Here is a 19,003-nt window from a genome sequence, read left to right as displayed (position 1 = left end):
AATGTTGAAGGACGAGGCTGGGAGGGAACATGCTAGCATTAAAGCCATGGTGGATTTATCAGCAGATACTTTATCTGCTGCCAACATGCAAGCAAACACCTGTGGGAACATGCCAGCCCTGGCCAAGGTCTTCCCATAGAGCTCTTGCCCATATGCCCATGTTGACTGCTTTTTTGGGGTGCAGCAGTGGGATACACTAGCATGAGAGCCGGCAGTGGAGCAGCTTTGTTCCCTTCACCTCCTGCTCATGTTGTCCTTAATGGTGGTACCTCCACTTGTCAGAGCCCCAGGACCCCTCTGAGGGGCACCTGTGACCACTGCTCCAGGCATATGGTTCATCTCCATGCCATGCAAGACCCCACCACCTCCAACCAATCCCACCTCTCTGGAAACAGGGTCGTTTTTTTCCTATTTGCCTACAGTAGCTGCTAGGCATCTGCTGAGTGAACTAACCCATGGGGATGAACCCATTCCACCAAGCTCCCACTGGAAATCGGTGGCAGAACTGGGACTGACCACCCCATCCCTTGACTCCCATCCCCACACCGCCTCGCTGGCAGCTGGCATTGCAGCAGCAAGGAGGAAATGAAGGGGCTTAAGTGATTTAGCTTGGGGAGCAAGTGAAATCTGCTTATATGGGCTAATTGATAGCAAATGAGTCCTTAATTAGAAATTATAGGATTGCCCCCTAACTTATGAGGAGGAAGAGGACCGGTGCATTGAAGAGCTGAGGGGTATTTTTTGTGGCTGTTATTGATTTTCCTTCAGAGATGCTCTTGCTAATTAACTTTTCATGACATAAATTTGTTTGCCTTAAAATATCCAGTTAGAAGCATTTTCAGATACATTATTTAAGGCCTGAAAATAAATATTGGATGCTCAGGCTGTGCTTTGTGAAAGCTCAGAGCGGCTTGCCTTCTCACTCAATTATTGATTGTGCTTTCCACTGCATTGGAGACGTTCCCACATGCACAGGGGAGAATCCCAGCTTGTTTACTTGCTTGTTCTATTTCTCAGAGTCTCTAAAAACTCACCCAGCAATGGATTTGGGATGTTTATCACAGCAGAGAATTTCTTTCTGAAGCTAAGGCCCCATCAAGGAGCTGTCAGCCCCAGGTATTTCTCACCGCAGGCACTAAGGATGGGCTGATATATTTTTATTAAAAGGGGAAATGCCAGTGATGGCACAACACATTTCCACCACCATCAAGAAAGGTGAGCGTTGCACACTTGCTAGCTGGATGAGCACAGAAGAGCTACCAAAGCCTGGCTTCTTCAGCATCTGAGGCTGACTGCATGGTCTGATGGATGCTTTTTTCACATTAGGGACTTCTGTGTCTCTCTCGATGTAGGCTTTCTGATGTTTAATAAGGAATGAGCATCTCATGCGATTTTTTTCCTCGCTGAGACATTTACAGGTTCTTTCTTCTCAACGCAGATGTTATTTGATATAAAATTTTGCCAGGACATATTTATCCTTGGAATTGCCATGCTTGTGTCAGATTTGATTGCAATTAGCCCCGGAGGCTCCTCAGGGAGGAGAGCAGCCTGCCAGCCACCATGGTGGCTTGAACTTCATCCCCTGCAAGCATCAGGACAGGGAAGTGGTCAAAGCTCATAGTGGTCAAGTAGCCACAAGTTACGAGGGCCAGGGAAGTGAGATTTGTAAAGGAGAAGGAATTGCATAAACTTCACCTTCGGAAGACTGTAAAGAGGTTTACAGGGGTATTTGGGGGATGTGGTCCCTGGGCCAGCAGGCTCTCAGCCCCTGCGAGATGCCAGCGCCCAAGAACTGCTCGGCCTTGGCTTTGTGTCAGGAGATCTGCCGAAAATTTGCCAGTGGAAAACCAGTTAGCCCAGCTGTCTTGCTTTGCAGCTGGAGCCTTGACAGAAATGGCATGTCGACAGGGAAGGTTTCCATGCCCCATGAAACACTGCGTCCCACAGAAAGCTGCTCTGACAGATGCTTTTTGAGCAATGGGAGCCCCAGCATCACCCAAGATGGGTCCAAGTGTTGTCAGAGGCAAAAATAATGCGGGACCTGCTTCAGAAGTGGGAATTAACTTTGCATCCCTGCTCCTTCCTGCATGGCGAATTTAAGCCACAGAACTTGAAAACTCTATGGACTCATGGCCCTAATTAATATCGCAAACAAGCTGGCAATGGGATGCCATCAGACAGGCTCCAGCTATGGGCCTGACGATCAGCACGTCTGCAAAGTCCTCGTCGTGCTATGGCTGGTGGTCAAAGCCAGCGGGAATTTCACCATTGATTTCAAAGAAACCAACATTTTGCCCCAAAGCCCTGCTTCTCCTGTCTCCTTCTTGCCTGCAATGCTGGCCCCGGTGCAGACCATGGCACAAATGGACCACATGAGCCCCGAGTCCTTTCCACCCTGTGCCCACCAGGACATAACCAGCTCAATTGTTGTTGTCTCCATCTGCTTTAACAACCTCCAGCCCCAATTTTTCTGCTTTTTAAATGGGAGTCATGCCGTTCTTGCTGGTGGCAATTCCTCTGATGGATGCTAAGGGGGAAGCTCAGCTTTTGGGCTGGTGTTGCCCGATTGCTGCCGTTATTGCGGTGAAGGGTACAGTTTCTTGACATCCATGCAAATAATCCCATGGCACTGGAAACTAAATGAGAACCCAGTGCTTGCCAGCTGGAAAAGAAGAGAACCGGGCATTTCTTCGCTATAGAAAAGAAGTGCGAATAATGGACTTAAAAAAGAGGGAGTGCAAAAAAAAAAAGTAGACCCGAGTGCTTTCCGTTCTCCTTTACATGCTTATAAGAAAGCAATTCAGGCTTGGTGCATGCATTTATTAAACTAAAAAAACTCTTGTGACTTTGTTTCTTTCCAGGGCAGTCGAGCAAGCTGCTCGATACGCCATGACCTTGAAACATAATGAAGCATTGAAAAGCAAATCCGGTGGTACAGAAAGGAAGTGTGTTTTACCATGCAAGAGGAGGTATTGAGGTCCAAGCAAGAAACAGCCAAGCGGTTATCTCTGATGGCTTAAATCTCATCCAGGCAGCGCTTTTTACAAGACCCTCTTTGTTAAGAGAGCCACAAATGGTGCAATGTGTGGAGGGCTCTGCAGAAGAGTACCTGGCATTGTGGCACGCATCTGACATTTAACATCATTTTATAATGATATAACTGACTCCTGTTCCTCTTTGCTTTCGTCAGTGTGTAATAACCCCTAGGACAGGCATCTGCATGCCCGGTAGTGATGACCATTACAAAACATCACTGCGGCAGTGGCCTCAGGGGCTGCTCCAGGGAGCGGGGCAGAGGATGCCTTATAGGAGAGGGTTTGCACATGGTTATGGATTTAAAACCCAACCAGGGTGCTGGGGGCTAATAGAGGACCTCCAAGCTGGTCCATCACACATCAGCATCACTCCTTTGCTCCCTCTTCCCCAGCAACAAACGTCCCCAATTTTATCTCAGAGGCAGTTTTGGGTAGCTGGGGTGAGAGACCTGTTAAGGTAGCAAAGAAGCCAGGGTGGAAGAGATGGGGGAAGGGGATGTGGGGCAGGAGCCCCTGGGGAGACAGCACTTGGGCGAGGGTGTCAGCAGGGACATTTCTTCAAATATAGAGTAGCCAGAGTTAAGAAAAAGAAAGGATTGCCAAGCCTGCAGGTATCTGGTGTTGCAGAGTCCTGGGTGCCGTCCAGGTCTTGCCTGTGCTCAGCAGCTCCAGGATGGGACCACACAGAGCAACACCTGGGTCACACGCAGGGCTTTTGCAAGTCAGAGGAAGAGAAAAAGCAAGACCCTGCTCCTGCCTGACGGTTAAATATCCCTCAATGCTGAGGAAGAAAAGAAGTGTGAGAAGCCCCATGTCCCATGTGAAACTTCCCTAATTTTAGTGAACTTTAGCAAGGAAAAGCTTCGCAATCCTTTGGCCCCAGTGTGAGCGCCTGGGTGTCAGGGTGACTGCAGAAGCGTCCCTCTGGAGGCAGCTTTGCTGAGGAAGCTTACGAGGTTCATCACCTTAGCCTGAAACCTAAAACCAACACAGCAGGTAGATAGAGCGCATGATATCTGGACAGCAATGCAGATCTTCAGGCGATGTAGACTTCAAACTCTCTCTGACCCAGGTTATAACACATTTAGGATGGATGCAAGTTTCCTCCTGGAGGGGTTTTTCAGCCCAAGCAAAACCACCCAGGAGAAAATGCAAATTGCCAGGGTCTGGATGATTTTTGGTAAATAAGACCCAGGGACTGCAGGTAGGAAAAGGAAGATGAGAAGAAGGGATGTCTCTCCTGCATATGGGGGCAGCAAGGAAAAAAACCAGCGTCCATCAACCATATGAAAAGGAGGGAAAGCGCTGCGCTGGTTGTGCCGCCTGGTCCTCAGCACCCAGTGTTTGCTTTGGGAAGATAACGTTGCATAAATCATCATCTCATGTCCTCTGTCTGCTGCTGTGGCGCTGCTGATGGGGCACGTGCTCCAGCAGGTCTTGCTCCTGCCCTCATTACCATATGATTGATGGCTCTCCGTTCTGGGTTTCTGGGCTCCCATTTTCTTCCCTCCCATTTTCCTGTACCTCTAAAGGCCTGGGAATTACTATTTTTCCCCTTTATCCTTTGAGTCCTGAGCCCTTTTGCATAGTGGATAGCAGATAGCCAAAGGTGCTGATAGTTTTATCCTCTCCTTTTAACCCGGGACACTTGCACCCAGTGTCCCTGGGATGAATTTGCAGAAAATGTTGCTGCTTTTGGGTTTGCCCTGTATTTGTATCAGGTGCATTTGAACCCCTTGGGTTCAAATCTGATTTAGATGCTGGTATGCACTAAAAATCAGACTGATGGCTGCAGTGTAGCATCTTCTGAATGCCTGTCCCTGTCCCTAAGCCACTGCTGGTGTATGGTGGGGAGACCCAGGATCTCCCACTGCTTGTACCAAGGTGGAGAATACCATGGGCAGCTCTTCTGACAGATCGTCACATTAAGTGGGGCTAAAGATGTGAAACAGCTGCTCTGAACACAAGCCGGTGCAATCACCAATTCAATTAACCACATTGATTAATACAGGAACTCAGCAAACAACATAAATGAGGCTGCCCCTCACTGAACATGGGAAATTACTGTGTCTTACACTATTTAAATGAGGAAACAGTCCCATTTTATCACAGTGCTGCCTGAAAGGTGGAAGAGGTCTGGCAGCGATTCGATCGAAGGAAATAAATGACGGGTGCATCATGTGGCAGCACCATTAAATGGCTCTTGCTCCCTGTGTCTTTGCCCCAGAGAAGATCTTTAGATGTGTAGGGGGAAATCTGAGAGTCAGCAGCCAAAACTGGTGGAGAAAGGGCTGCTTTGAGCCTCTGAGGGACACGGAAAGGCAGCCTAGAAGGACACTGCGCTGAAGACCAAAGTCCCCCATGGTTGCAAAACAGGGCTTTCTGCTCCTCTAACTCCCTCCTCCAAGCTCTGGGCCTGATCCAGACCCACAGAAATCTGCTGGAGCCTCTTCACTGGCTGCAGCAGTCCTTGCAAATCCAGTAATTCAGCTAAATTTGGCAGTTCGCTGGAGGCAGAGGTGTGTAGGTTGGAGCCCATCTCTCGTCTCTCAACCTCATTTCAAGGTTCACGGTGATGCATCGATAATTGTGCCCTTTTGCATGCCTCCTCTGCTAGGCAGGGATATTTGATCACCTACAAAGCTATCATAAACAGTAGTGATTTACCCCTTCCCATCAGCTTGGCGCTTTCTTCCCTAACGATGATAAAAAAGACTCATCTTGGTGGTTAGTTTTAGATAGAGCTGTCATTGAGCCTTGGCATTTTTTGCAGCTTCCGTCATTCTGTTGCCAGGAGAATCTCCATTGCGAACAAAAGCTGTTTTATTTCATGCAATCGGACTCAGGGAGGAAAAGAAACTCTCTATGGGAAACCGTAGCATTTAACTTATGGGTCGCGGATCTTGCCGTTGCAATTGGCACTTTGGTTTGGCCAGCCAGGGTGGGAGGTATGGACAGGGGATTGCCTGGCTTCTAGTGAAAGGGTGACGAGGGAAAATGAAGAGTGCGATTTACTGGAAATGGTTGGTTAAAATAAAGGATTTTGGTTACAATAAAGGATTTTGCCATACAGAGTAGTTTTCCAAGAGGAGGGAGGCTGAGGATGCGTGCGTGGTGCAAAGCTCCCCAAAGCAAACTCCACTACCCATCCCTCCCCACAGGGCAGAGCGAGCAGCAGGTAAGAGTTGCACCGTTTGATGCATGATGGCAAGGATGAGGGATGTACGGGGGTAGGAACAGTGTGCAAGGCTGCTGCAAAACTGAGGACGGTGGTGGCAGGGTGGAAGGATGCTGTAGATTTTACCTCGAGGACTGGATAAGGTGCAAGGCTGGTCTCTGGGAATCTTTTCTCTCTCACCTCCAACTCTTTGCTTGCTTTTGTTCATTCATTCAGTCAGTCAGTCAGTCGATGTCAGGCAGCCAAAGAAATTAAAAGCTGTTCCGGAAGCCCTGTCATTTGCTTTGCGCACTTCCTCATCAGGCTTAAAAAAACTAATCCCTGTTATTAGTAGGAAGCAATCGTCACCTGGCTGGCTGTTTACTGTCACCTTACAAACACCGTACACGAGGGCTGAGCAGTTTGCACAACGGTCATGGGTGACTTGCAGCCTCCCCATCCCACAACTTCCCTCCCCCTTTGGCACCAACATGGCCCCAAATTTATGAAGGGAGGGGGTACTCACCTGCTGCAATGCAGTCGTTACCCCAGCAAAAGTAGGGGCCAGGCTTGCAGATACAGCGTAGGAAATTGCTGCTTTCTCCTTCAGCCATTGCAATGGAAGGAGGCATTGTGTAATGTTCACAGCACGTGGCTGAGGAAGGAATGGAAAAAAATCCTCCAGACTCCAGCTACAAAAACAAATCAGGTAAATGTACGTTTGAAGCAGAGATGAGTGTCAGAGGAGTAAATCTGCCCTGCTTTCATTACAGCCCAGTGTAATCTAATTCAGAAAATAAAGCAGAAAAAATCCATTTGGGGCATCTGGCAGAAGGAAGACAATGTTTTGTTTGCCAGTTCCAAATGCACTGAGACTTATTTATTAGAAACTTTTGTGGGTAATTGGTTTTGAAGCAAGAAACTTATACCTACAAAATAAATCTTGTCTGAATCCTTTATTTACTTTATCCTAGTCATAAAACCCAAGTACCCAGACCAGAGTTCAAACACCTGTAAGTGCCATCTATGTCAGCAACGCTCCGGAACCTGCCTTGCTCCCTGCCAAGGGATGCAAATAAAAAAAGAGCCACTGCTTCCCAGGAAGGCAGCAATAGCTCTGCCACCCACTTCCATAGGAGATCTGTCTTGGTACGGCACGAACCAAGAGGGACATGAAAAACTGCCAGCTATCCCTATCCCTCTCCCTCGTCATTAACCATCATGGCTGTAATTAATTCGCAGCAAGGGGAAGATTGGCCTGGGAAGAGCTCACCCCAGGGAGTTTGCCAGGCTTGCTGTACTAATGAAGCATTATTAAACGTACCTTGGCAGCCAAGCACTCTCTTCCCCAGCTCCAGAAAGCAATCTATAGCACGATACGGGCAAAGGGATTTGCTGGACTCCTACCAAAATTGGAGGATCATGGAAAAAGCGCTCCTGCCAGCACATAGCAACAGGCTGCAACAAATGCGGGCTGCAGCGGGAGCTCGGACACTCCCTCCAACGGATTTTATTAAGATTCCATTCAGGAAGTAGGTTTTATTAGGCTTAGGTTTGGGAACACTCCCACCTGCGAGGTTTCAGGAGCTCAGCGTTAGTGGCTGAGCCACCACTGCACCTGCAAGAGCATCCTCCCGTGGCCTCAGCCCCAGCGAGGGGTTTGGTGCTGCTCGGTTCGGTGCTCATCAGACCCAGGCTCATTTGCAGAGCAGCTCATTTCAGTATTTTCCTCCAAGACAAGCAGATGTCCAGCTTCTATCTGCAATTTCAAAGGCAGCATCGGAGCAAAGATGATTCCTTCTCTTTCTGAAAGAGCTGGAGACTCTCATGTATCTGAGTCACAGGCATGTCATCCCGGACCAGCCCTTCTCCTAAGCACTATTTAGGCAAACGGAGAGAATTACCATTCAGTTTTGTGTAAGTGCTTCAGAAACACCATAGGCGAATGGACAGAGAAAGTCTCGAACTGAACTTTAACATGGAATTCCTGCAAAATTAATTCCCAGCACCGTATAATAGCCTGAGCTCGTTAGGGCATCCTGTCCGGGTCTAATTGCTCACCGGTATGGCTTCCTGGCAGGGGAAACTGGAGTGGCACACATCCAAAGGTGGGACGGCTCTGCCGCCGTGCCGGCATGCCTGGCTCTCTCCCGGCAATCTGCGGTCGCAGTGGGAGTGGAGGGAACGCGGCAGGAGAAGGCAGCAGGCAGGAGAGGGGTAGGAGCAGGGCAGGGAGGCGGGAGCCCAGGGGCAGCCCATACCAGTGCCTGCTGGAAGGATGCTGGGGGAGCATCTTCTTCCGTACCCACCGATTTTGGTCCCTGCCACGTGCAGCACCCACCCTGCAACCAAATAACTCCCGGCCCCTTATTGCTCTGAGCTTCTTCTGGGTGTTGCAAAATACTCATTGCAAATCAGAGAGGGGGATGAGATGCAGGATGGGATGCTCATCCCTCCACCCCAGGCTCGGCCAGACCTTCCCCACCAGCAGCGGTGCCTAATGTGCATCCTCAGCATGGGGAAAGCAGCTCCCAGGATGGGCAGCTGTCGTCACGCATAAATTGTTGATTTTCAACTAAGTCGACAGTTCAAGTGCAGTTTTACCGCCTGGAGATGTGGGTTTACCACAGAGGGATCACGAGGCCGGCTGAGCTGAAACTCTAGATGCACGTACGCCTCCTCCAGCCCAGCAGCCAGCTCCTCGGAAAAGACACTTTTGTCCCCAAAGCCACTGAAGGCGTCAGCTTGGGACGATCCAGAGATCACCAGCGTCACTTCTCAGGGCTCAAGCTATTTAGGAAAAGATCAAAATGAGTAAGAATAAACTGGGGTTTGGGAGGCAAAGAAAAAAAGTCGATTCAAACTTTGTCAGGGATGGGAGAGGACAGTGTGATTTACCTCTGACACAGACTAATTCATTTAAGAGCGAAGCAGGACAACAAATGCTGTGAAACATCAGCTGGTTGGTATCGGAAGCTGTTTCCATAGCAAGATTTGATACTTTAGTATACCTAATATAAAAACATTTAATAAGACAAGTCATTTCGGACTTTGCTGTATCAGAAAGATATGAAATCAGACGAAGCATGTCAGAGAGAAATAAATCAGCAGCTCAAATAATGCTGTTAGTGAGTTTTGCACAACACGTGCAGAAGCAGAGGGAAGAGGAGCGCCTCGGTCTGGGTGCCCCAGGCTTGGTGCCAAGGTGCAGACGGGAGCAGCACCCCGCTACCCACACAGCACCCGCCTCCAGCACGGGAGCAGCACCCAGCCCGGCTGCACCCCGGTGTTGCCGGCAAACCCCGCATTCCCAGGTGCCGTCTGAACCGTTTCCCCCAGCAAAGCGAGATGAAAATGCCCCGTTGCAATTAGAGAACCGGGCCATCCGGCTACGGGGAGCTTTCATTTGACAAACCCCAAACCTCCCGAAACAATGCAACAGAAACGAGCTCCCAAGGGTGCCTTGAAGTGGTTACACGGCTCGTTTCGTTTGCGTTCGCTAAACGAAGCCGGCGAAAGGGCTGGATGAGGCCAGGGAGCCCCGGCTGACCCTGGGGAGGGGGTTCGGTTGCGCAAGGACTCGCAGCAGCCCCGGCTGCCTGCCCCGCTTTCATCTCACCCTGGCGAAAACCTCCGTCTCCTTCTGCGGTGCTGGAAGTTTGGGCGCAGGAGGAGCCAACACCAGGAAGAGGAAATTTAATCATCGGATCCCGATTAAACCCAGGAAAAAACAAGGAGGGTGCAGGAAGAGCGGCGGCTCGCATAGCCCGGGCCCTTCCGCGTACAAGACCCGCTCGCCCCAATATTTCTGGCCCAGCTGCTTTTCCCAGGGGCATTCCAACACGCGGTGGCCACCGTGATGGTAGCGCGGCCACCGTCTCCGGCTGCACGGTGCCTCTGTCCCCGGCCTGCTGCGTTTCTTGCTCCTGGTGCCCCATTTCCTGACGCAGCCGGGCAGCGCAACCCCAGGCAGCGCCGGGGTGGTGGGAGGCTCAATTAGTCTGCAGGGTTTTAACGAGCACAAAGGCTTTTTTTTGGCTTTGGCTGCGTCAGGGTCGGAGCCGCTGCAAGCTTTGAAGCTGCTTTCTTGAACCGTTGTTAACTCAAGAAATTGGGCTGCGCAACTTGTTGCTTTATTGCGAATAAAGATTTGGTTTAGCGTTTTCCTCCATGTTTCTTCCCTCTTGCAGGAATTCCCGTCTTTCCCATCCCGGGAGAGAAGCCCTGGGGGGGGGATTTTTGCTCCGGTCCCAGACAGCACAGGGATGCGGCACAGCACAGCGAGTTTCGACGCAGGCTGCACCACGAGGCTCTCCTTCCTTTACAAAAATGCAGGAAAATGCAAAAAAAACCCCCCCAAAAGCCCAAACCCTAAACTGCCCGGTCTGCACGGAAAAGGGCTCGAGCGCACCCACCCACAAAGCCCCCGCGCCCGCCCGGTTTGCGCGAGGATTGCCTCTTGCACGACGTGCTCCGACGCCCCTCGTGCACGCCCGCTTTGCACGGCTGCCCCCCGCACGCCCGTTTTGCACGAGCACCGCCCCTTGCACGAGGACACCCCCCTCCCTCCCGGCCTGTTGTGCCGCAGACAACCCCCCTCCCCCCCTCGCGCAGGGGTGCTCCCCAGAAGGGTCCCCGCGCCCCCGCCCCCACCGGCGCAGCGGCACGCGCCCGGCCTTGCACGCGCCCCCCCGCCCCTTTGCACGCGGCCGCTCCCCGCCCCCGCCGACACCCCACCCCCGCGGACGGTCTCGGCTCCCGCCGGCGGCCCCGCCCCCCTGACGTCAGCGCTGCTGGCGCGGGGCGGGGCGGGGCGGGGTGGGCGGCGCGCGCGCGGCCCGTGCCGGGCGGGGAGGCGCGAGCCGGGAGCGGAGCGGGGTCGGGTCCCGGTCCCGGTCCCGGTCCCGGTCCCAGGTAAGCGCCGCGCTGCCGGGGGGGAGGAGGGGGCACCGCCGGTGAGGAGCGGCTCTCCCGCCGTCTGCGGCTCCGCCGGGGGCTGCCGGTGCCGCCCCGCCGGCGGGGAAAAGTTTGTGGCGGCGGCGCCGGGCGGGCGAGCGGCGGGAGTCGTGCGTCGTCCTCCCCCCCCCAACCCTGACCTCTCCCGGCCGGCTGGGAGCGCTGGGAGGCGGCGTCCGACGGTCGGTCGGTCGGTCGGTGTGGGCAGCGGGGCTCCGCGCCTCCGGCTGCTCCGGCCGGGCGGCGTTAGGGCGTGGGGAGCTCCGGGACCGGCCGCGCCGTGCGGGTGTGCAACGGCGTGTGCCCGCCCGCCGTGCAAGGGTGCGTGTGGTCTGCGTGCGTGTGCAACGCCGTGCGGGGGGGTGTGTGCTTCGTGCGGTGCCGTGCAAGTAAGCGTGCGGTCTGTGTAAGCGTGCAACGCTCTGCGAGCGTGTGCGGTGCCCCGCGAGTGTGTGTGTGTGTGTGTGTGCAACCCTGTGCTACTGTGGGTTCGGTGTGTGCGGGCGATATGTGTGTGCGGGCATCGCCCTGCGAGCCGGCGTTGCTGTCTGCACGTGTGCCCTGTGGAAGTGCGTGTGTGCCCTGTGGAAGAAGCGCGTGCACGCATGCAAGCGCGATGTGCCGGCACCGTGCGAGCCTGGCTTGCACCAGATGGGAACCACCTCAGCAGCGCGCGCTCTGGGCAGTCTGCCCCACTCCCGCTCCTGCTGCCCCACGGACGTGAGAAACTTTTGGTTGCGCCCCGAGCATCGCGTGCTTTAGGGGGGCTTGCCCGCCTGCCCACGCATTAGCCACCCTTGCAAGCGCTTCGTGTTCGCTAGCCTGGCCCCAGCAGCCTGCCTGTTGTGCCCCAAGTCCTGCCGGTGGTGCCGGGAGGGGACAGGGGCGATGGGGGTCAGGTCCCAGGGTTGGCAACCCCGCACCCAGTGGGGAACCCTGGCTGGCCAGGTGGACGCCGGGGGCTTTTAGCACGGCGGTGCGACCGGGTGGACTCTGGGGACTATGCGCAAGCGTTTCCTGATGTGTCTGGCCCGTAAACTTGCCATGATGTCTTCCAGCTGAGGCTGGAGAAGGCCGGGCTGGCTTTTCTTTCCTTTCTTATCTCATCGGCCACGGGTGGGCTGTTCCCTGGGAGTTTGGGGCTTTTTTTAACAGCATTGTACCGGCATTTCTTTTTTCCAGAAGGGTTTGCCCAGTCGAGGCTCGCTGATGTCATGGGGTCGCTGACCTTTTTGCTCCTTGCTGACTGCCCGGGGCAGGGGGGTTTGTTTTGCAAGCAGGGGATGCTATTCAAGGCTTGGTTTACAGCGGTTGCTGCAGCAGCGTTGCTCGCGGGACAGCGTTCGGCAGGAGAGGTGGACTTGTGCAGAAGGTGTGTTATGGGGAGGCATGAACCAGTGGTGACGTGTTGCAGCCTTGGGCTCAGGTACTGGGATACCCTTTGGGGTTTTGGGGGGATCCCTGGCTATAAAGCTGTTCAGGAGTAAATGCCTCAGCCACAAGGGCAGCTTGGTGATCCTTACAGTCGGAGCAACTTCGGTACAAAGCAGGATGGTGGCAACCGTGATGCGGTTTTGTGCCTCTGCCCTAGGTAAGCCATGTTGCACCGAAGCCTGTTATGGACCCAGAGGTGTAGAGGGGTGTGGGATGCAAAAGCATGCAAATGCCTAGTGCAGCATCCGAGCTCTGGCATTGGGGATGCTGAGGAAGCATGTGTAATGGCCATCACTGCCCCCCAGTCTGCCCTTCCTGGCTAACACTACCTGAGATTTGCAATAATTAAGTTATAGCTCTTAACAAGCAGAGCAGCAGCTTGAGTGGAAGTTGGAGGGGGATACACATTGTGTTGGCATCTGTGTCTAGATAGCGAAACATCCTCCTCCACTCTGGAAGAAGGACTTATCCTTTATTTCCTACTGCCTAACTGCAGCAACGGGATGCTCAGATTTGCTTAAAAACAACAACAAAAAAACCCCCTAATACTAAGAGTAATGTCCTCCAGGGATGTCTTGTAGCTCTGAACATTTGCGTCTCATCCTGGCTTTTTCTCCCATGCGGCAGCTTTGGCACAGGACTTTGCACAGGTGCCCTCGTGCGACATCTCCAGTAGCACCTTTTCCCTCCTTTTCTCCTTTTCCTCTCTTTTCTCCTTTTCTCTCACCCTTTCCAGCGGTTAGGCACTCGCCTAGGGTCACTGTGCTCTTCCTATGGCGATCTTTAACCCCCTGGCCACAAGCAGCAAGAGGATGCAGTTGCCTGTGATGCTCACTGGTGCCGCGTGCTGTGGACCTGCAGCCTCCGCTGAGTGTGTGTCCTCCCGGGTGGGGATTTTTTGCTGGCAAAGATGCCAGCTTTCCATATATATGTTTCCAAAATAACTCTGGTTGGGCTGTGGAAGAGAGCATGCTTTTCAAAAATAGCAGTGTCGTTACTTTTAATCAAATAAAGCCTGAGCAGCGCGGTGCTGCGTGGAGTGATTGCAGCCGTTGCTTGCCTCTGTGCTTGACATCCTAATTATGTTTTCATTTTAATGAGAGGAAAACTATTTGTGAAGCAAAATATTTATTTTAGCCTGGTGGGGTTGTTCAGAAGAGCTTGTATCTATGTTAAGGAGGTGGTTTAGACACTGCATTTTTTTAAATGAGAAAAACATTTTAAGTACGGCAAGAAGCTTTTAATCACAGAAGCCTGCCTATGCAAAGGGAGCTAGCAGCTGTAGAGGTCAGGACGTGAAGGGGAATTTGCATCCTCCTTATTCTTCTTATTTTCAAGAGGTCTGAAAGTTGCATCACCTGGTTTGGTGGGTGGATTTCTGACGGCAGCTGAAACAGAAACGAATGCAAATAACCTCACCTCGGAGTCTCTCAACCTTAGGTTTGGCACCTGCCTTTTCTCTCCTTTCCAAAATCCATTCTGAAAACACTCGAGCTTTGCAGACTACCCTGGAGCCTCCCCGGGAGATGCTAAGGAGGCGGGATGGGTTTCCAGCAGGTCAGATTTGCCATCCCTGCAAAGCCATTGACAGGGCTGGCTGTGATGCTGCTCGACCAAGGGTGGTCCTCGCTGGGTGTTTAGGCACCCAGCAGCATCGCGGAGGGGGTGTTAACATCGGTGGAGGGATTCCCCAAGCAGAGGGCTTGAGCATCTTTTGCACATTGGCTGTGGATGGCAACTCTCGGAGGAGTTTTGTAGCCAAATGTTGGCTTCACGAGTGACCAGCGGCAAGCCAGGTTTGAAAGAGGGGGCTCAATCTGCTGGAAAATATATTTGTGCTTATGAAGTGGAATATATACATTGCAATATATACAGCAAAATGTTCTTCAGTGCTTCATCCTTGCAGGGCTTTTGGTCTGGTTTGCTCTTAAAAGTTGCTTGGTTGGGACCTCCTAGAGTCAATGGGACAGGGGCAAATGTCAGGTTTCGTAGGTGGCTTCGGTGCTGTGGATGCCAAACAGATAGCTTGCTCCTTGTGTTGCGGTGATACCCCCAGGCCCGGTGCCAGGCTGGTGGGTTTGTTGCAGGGGATTTTATGTAGGCTTCAAAAGGGACAGCCTGTGGTGGGAGATGATGGCTTCAGCAAGGTGTTTATCAAGAGCAATGTGCGGCCGCAAAACTGGGTGCTGCCTGGGGTGCCCTGCCCCCTGAATGATGACCCGGTGCGGTACAGGAGGCATCTCCGCTGTCAGCACCAGCTGATGGACCCATCTAGGCAGCTCCCTAAAATTTGTAGAATGACGTTTTAGCTTAAAAAGCACAAAACGAGTCCCCCATCGTTCCACTTGGGACCTGAGAGCTGCTGGTCCCTGTGCGAGTGGAGGATGGTTTGCTTTTGCTCTCTTCTTGCAAGCACGGCACAAACAATCCCTGCATTAACCCTGCTGAGGGGCCAGTGTTCGGGCACAGGGCTGTCATTGTTAAGAGGACGTCAAAAGCACCGTGCCAGCCTTGGCTGGGGCAGGGAGCACGCGGACCTCTTGGAGCTGGCACGGGGAAAAACCTGCTGCCCGCCACGGACGTGACTTGGAAGCAAACCCCAGAGGGGCAGCAAAACCCTGGGGTGTGCTGGGGAGCAGCGGCAGGGTTGCTCCTCATGGGGATAATGGGTCTGTTTTCTCTCCCCGAAGGACCTGAAGGGTCGGTACGGGGATGCAAGGGCAGCCTTGCTTCTTAATTATGAAGCTGCGGGGTTTATTAAATTCAAAAGTGCGAATTGCAGCCTGAGCTCACTTTGTGGCCATAAGTAATGTTCGGGTTTTAAAAATAAAAAAGGAGAAAGCACTTGCAGGACCTGTAACTTTGGCTGATGGGAGCAGGTCCTCCAGTGGGCACATACATGTCCTGACAAGCCCCTTTCCTTCCAGCGCAGAGCCTTGGCTTTCTAAACGAGGTGGAGAGACTTGCTTCCAGCAGGGTCAGATGGTCGCATCTGGTTTTCATTGAGTGCTCGAGTGATGTGCCGGTTCCAGGAACACCACAACCATCTGCAGAACCACGCTGAGCGATAATTTTTGAGGATACCTGTGGCATCTATCACTTCCTATGGTCCTCATTGCAGCCTGGGGTCCTTAATTTCTCCCGGTGGTCCTTGGAGTCAAATGATTTCAGTGTATTTCTGCTCCCTTGGGCTTGTAAAGAAAAGCGTGGGAGTATGGAGAGGGGTGTATTCTGATGGCTCAGAGCAACAGGAGGATGAAGGAGCTCATGAAACCCCTTCAGTGCTCTGGTTGGTTTGCAGGTCCGGCAGGCAGCCACGCTCCCCTGTGCATGTTGATGGTGTTTCCAGGGTGAAGTCAGGTTTGATGGGTCAAAGAGCTGACCAAAAAACTTCCAACTCTCTTTCATCCTGTCCTTGGATTCACATTTTTGTCGTCTGCTAGGCATGTTGACATTTTGGGTGAGTTGCATGTTTTTTGAAGAAATCACTGGTGTCCCACAAGCAGCATCTATTATCTTTAATCCCATTTTTTGGTGGAAGCCTAGCAGTGTCTATGGGCTGGCCAGTCTGCTGCTCCTCCATTATGAACCCCTTGGCCAGTCCCCTCAGCCCCCATGTGAAATATTTCTATTTTTAACCTGCTGATTTCATTTGGATTTGTGCAAGGGTTTATTTTCAGTGCCGAGAGGTAGTCATTCCCAGCTGGCGTATCAATGGGCTGCTGGGCAGCGTAACGCTCTCATTACCGATAGAAGAAAATGAATTTGCAGGTCCTAAGGCTAAATGTTCCTGCATGCTCCTACGTGAATAGGTGCTCTTGCTCTGCCGGGACGAGGTGTTGCTTCAGACCCATCAGCAAGAAGGCGGTGCACATTGCATCCCATCTCTTCACCGGTGACGGCTCGGCTGACGCACGCTGTCTGCATGTGCAGATGATGGATGTGAGAGCAACTTCGTAGCCTCAAACCTGTACATATTAAAATACAAAGGCGGAAGGTGGCTGAGTCACTTTTTTTTTTTTAATCTCTCCTGTGTTTCTTCATCACCTGGGTGCTTTTGCACAAATTGGAGGGACAGTAATGCACGTCTGGTTTGTAGTCCTGTTAAATGACGGGGGGAAAGCTGCAATAATAATAATAATAAATAATGTGAAAGCCCTTCCTTTCCACAGTTCTCTGCAGGCTCTGAGGTTGCTTCCTCTGCCCCCTCCTGCCCTGTGGGAGGGTTGCCCTGGGGAGTGTCCCATCATTTTCAAGGGGGGAGATCGCTGCCACGAAGCAAAACCAGATGTTTTCTAGCTGACTCCAGAAAACACCCTTTCAACACAGCAAAGAGACGCGGCTGTGGTATGTAGTTGTTAGCCTGGGTTGCTCATCCTGTGCTGCAAACGAGCCCAGTGCAAAGCTATCCTTTCCTTCTCCCTGGCTTGCTCTCCGGGGGTAGATCCAGCAGCTGCCTGTATAAAGTGCTTTAGGTCATCTTTTAGGGGGAAAGCGTTTTCATGGTGTGTGGCCTTGTTGGAACGACGCTGGCTGTTTCCTTAGGAACAGAAAAGGCTTTTTCGGAGTTGAACAATGGTGTATCCCCGGCTCGGTCAGTGGAAGAGCAAGGCAGGAGACGTTTGACGGTCGCTGCTGCCGTTAGCTGCTGGTGAGCCCGGTGAGGGCTTTGCAGGGTTCATTGCCAGTTGTGATGGTCCCCCGTGACGGTGGCCCGCAGCAGGTTCTGCTCGGCACTGCCAGCCTGATGGCATTGCACCAGCAAAGTGTTGGGGCTCGGGGAGGGAGCATGAGCCGCGTTACGTTGAGTCAGGGGGGTTGAATTTGGAATAAGCCCACAGATGGGGTCAGTTGGACCTCTTGGCTGCAGGTTGGCATCGGTGCAGACGTGGTTTCGGCAAGCGCCAGGGCTGGCTGGAGTGTCCGTCGGTTTGCTCGGTGTGGCGGGTGAAGATGCTCGAGTTGTCCATCTAGAAGACACCTACACCAGGTAAAGGGTGGAGGAAAGGAGCATAAAGAGCAGGAATTTGAATAACTGATGTGGTGGTCACACAGGGAATTGAGACCGAAGCCTCCCAGGTCTCACATACCTCCAGGAGTAAAAATAATCTGTTTGAGTTGGGGTCACGTCTTTCTGGGATTCGTTAAAGCTTTAACTCCCCTGTTATTCCCTGCTGCCATGCTGTCGTCTTCGTTCGCATCCGTTCCCAGAGCAGCCGGGGGGGACGCTGGGTCCCTCGGCGCAAGGGCTACCGCAGCTATAATTAAACAAAGAGAAACTTTTTATTTTTTTGTAACTGATCCAGCTTCCGGAAAATGGCAGCTAGCTGAAGGGAGGGAAACAAAACAAGCTTTCGCCCGGCCAGAAAAAGCGTCCTCACCTCTGTGGCATTTCCTTGCTTTCTCTCCCCCCCTCGCCAGCCTCCCTCCCCAGCCCCTTGCATCCTGGCTGCGGCATTGAAAACCTGCCATCAGATTAGCTGTGCCGGGGTGGGGTTGCTCTCCGCAGGCATGAGAAGCGTTTCCCAGCTGGCAGCGTGCATGCAAACCAAGCCTTGGAAATTGCTCTTCTCTCTCCCCCAAGCACTGTGCCTCCTGCCCCAAACCCCTCCATGCTTTTTTTTACCCCCTTGCTCACAAAAAGCATCCTTAGGATTTTTTTCTGTGCGTGTGCCTGCGCCTTTGGTGCAGATTGAGCTATTAAAGTCTGTAAGAAAGCGCAGGGAATATTTCCTACTGCACGTGGGCTGGGAACAACCAGTCTTTTGCAATTCATTGGGTTTGGAGTTAGGAAAAAAAGTCATTGGGGGGGGTACGTCCCACAAAAGGAGAGGAGGAGATGCATGGGTGCGTCCTGCGAAAGGAGAGGAGGGGATGGGGGGGTGCATCCAGCAAAAAGAGAGGAGATTGGGGGTGGGGGGGTGTCCCGCAGCTTGTCCTCCTGAGCGCTGGCTCCTCCTCGCCTATGGATGCTGTTGGCTGCAGATTTATTGGAGCAGCCTCCATACGGGTGGTACCTCTGTAGGCATTCATCCCATGTTTGCTCGGATGGAGGAGGACAAGTAGGTTTTTTGCAGAAAGGGGATGAAAGCACTTGGTCCCCAGCAACAGGGTGGGTTGTTTTTTGGGTGGTTTTGGTTTGTTTTGTTTTTTTTTTTAATACCAGCTTCCTGGGACACGGCTCCTTTCCAGCACTTTGCGGCAGCCATCCTTGTCGGGGAGCAAAAGAGCAGCAGCCACAAGGCGAGCCTTTCTTTTGGCCTTCACAAACGTTTTGCTTGGTTATCTCTGGGCAAGGGCAGCAAACAGACAGTATTTACTGTCCCTAGGAGATGGCGATTACCTCGTCAGCAAAACGGATAGCCCGTGCTGCCGGCTCTGGCCTTGACCAGCTTATCATCCTAGGAGTTGCGGGCAGTGT

At 52.6% G+C, this 19,003-nt stretch overlaps 1 protein-coding gene and 1 long non-coding RNA gene across 2 annotated transcripts in view; one reads left to right on the top strand and one right to left on the bottom strand.

The window, feature by feature from the left end:
• Window positions 1–7,169: 7,169 nt before the first annotated feature.
• LOC142031599 (uncharacterized) lies at window positions 7,170–9,845 on the bottom strand. The gene is made up of 3 exons (XR_012650571.1): window positions 9,812–9,845; window positions 9,091–9,203; window positions 7,170–8,982 (listed from the first exon to the last, which is right to left on the bottom strand). It is a non-coding gene; the product is annotated as an uncharacterized LOC142031599 (long non-coding RNA).
• A 1,210-nt stretch (window positions 9,846–11,055) lies between these two features.
• The window catches only part of SH3BP4 (SH3 domain binding protein 4), a 43,116-nt gene continuing 35,168 nt past the window's right edge, over window positions 11,056–19,003 (top strand). Inside the window, exon 1 of the mRNA XM_075027840.1 lies at window positions 11,056–11,106. The gene's annotated coding sequence lies outside the window, so the exon portion shown is untranslated. The remainder of the gene's footprint in view (window positions 11,107–19,003) is intronic.

This window comes from Buteo buteo, chromosome 5, assembly GCF_964188355.1.
Source record: "Buteo buteo chromosome 5, bButBut1.hap1.1, whole genome shotgun sequence".
NCBI lineage: Eukaryota > Metazoa > Chordata > Aves > Accipitriformes > Accipitridae > Buteo > Buteo buteo.
The sequence above is the reverse complement of the archived record's forward strand: the minus strand, read 5'-3'. Positions and strand labels throughout refer to the sequence as shown.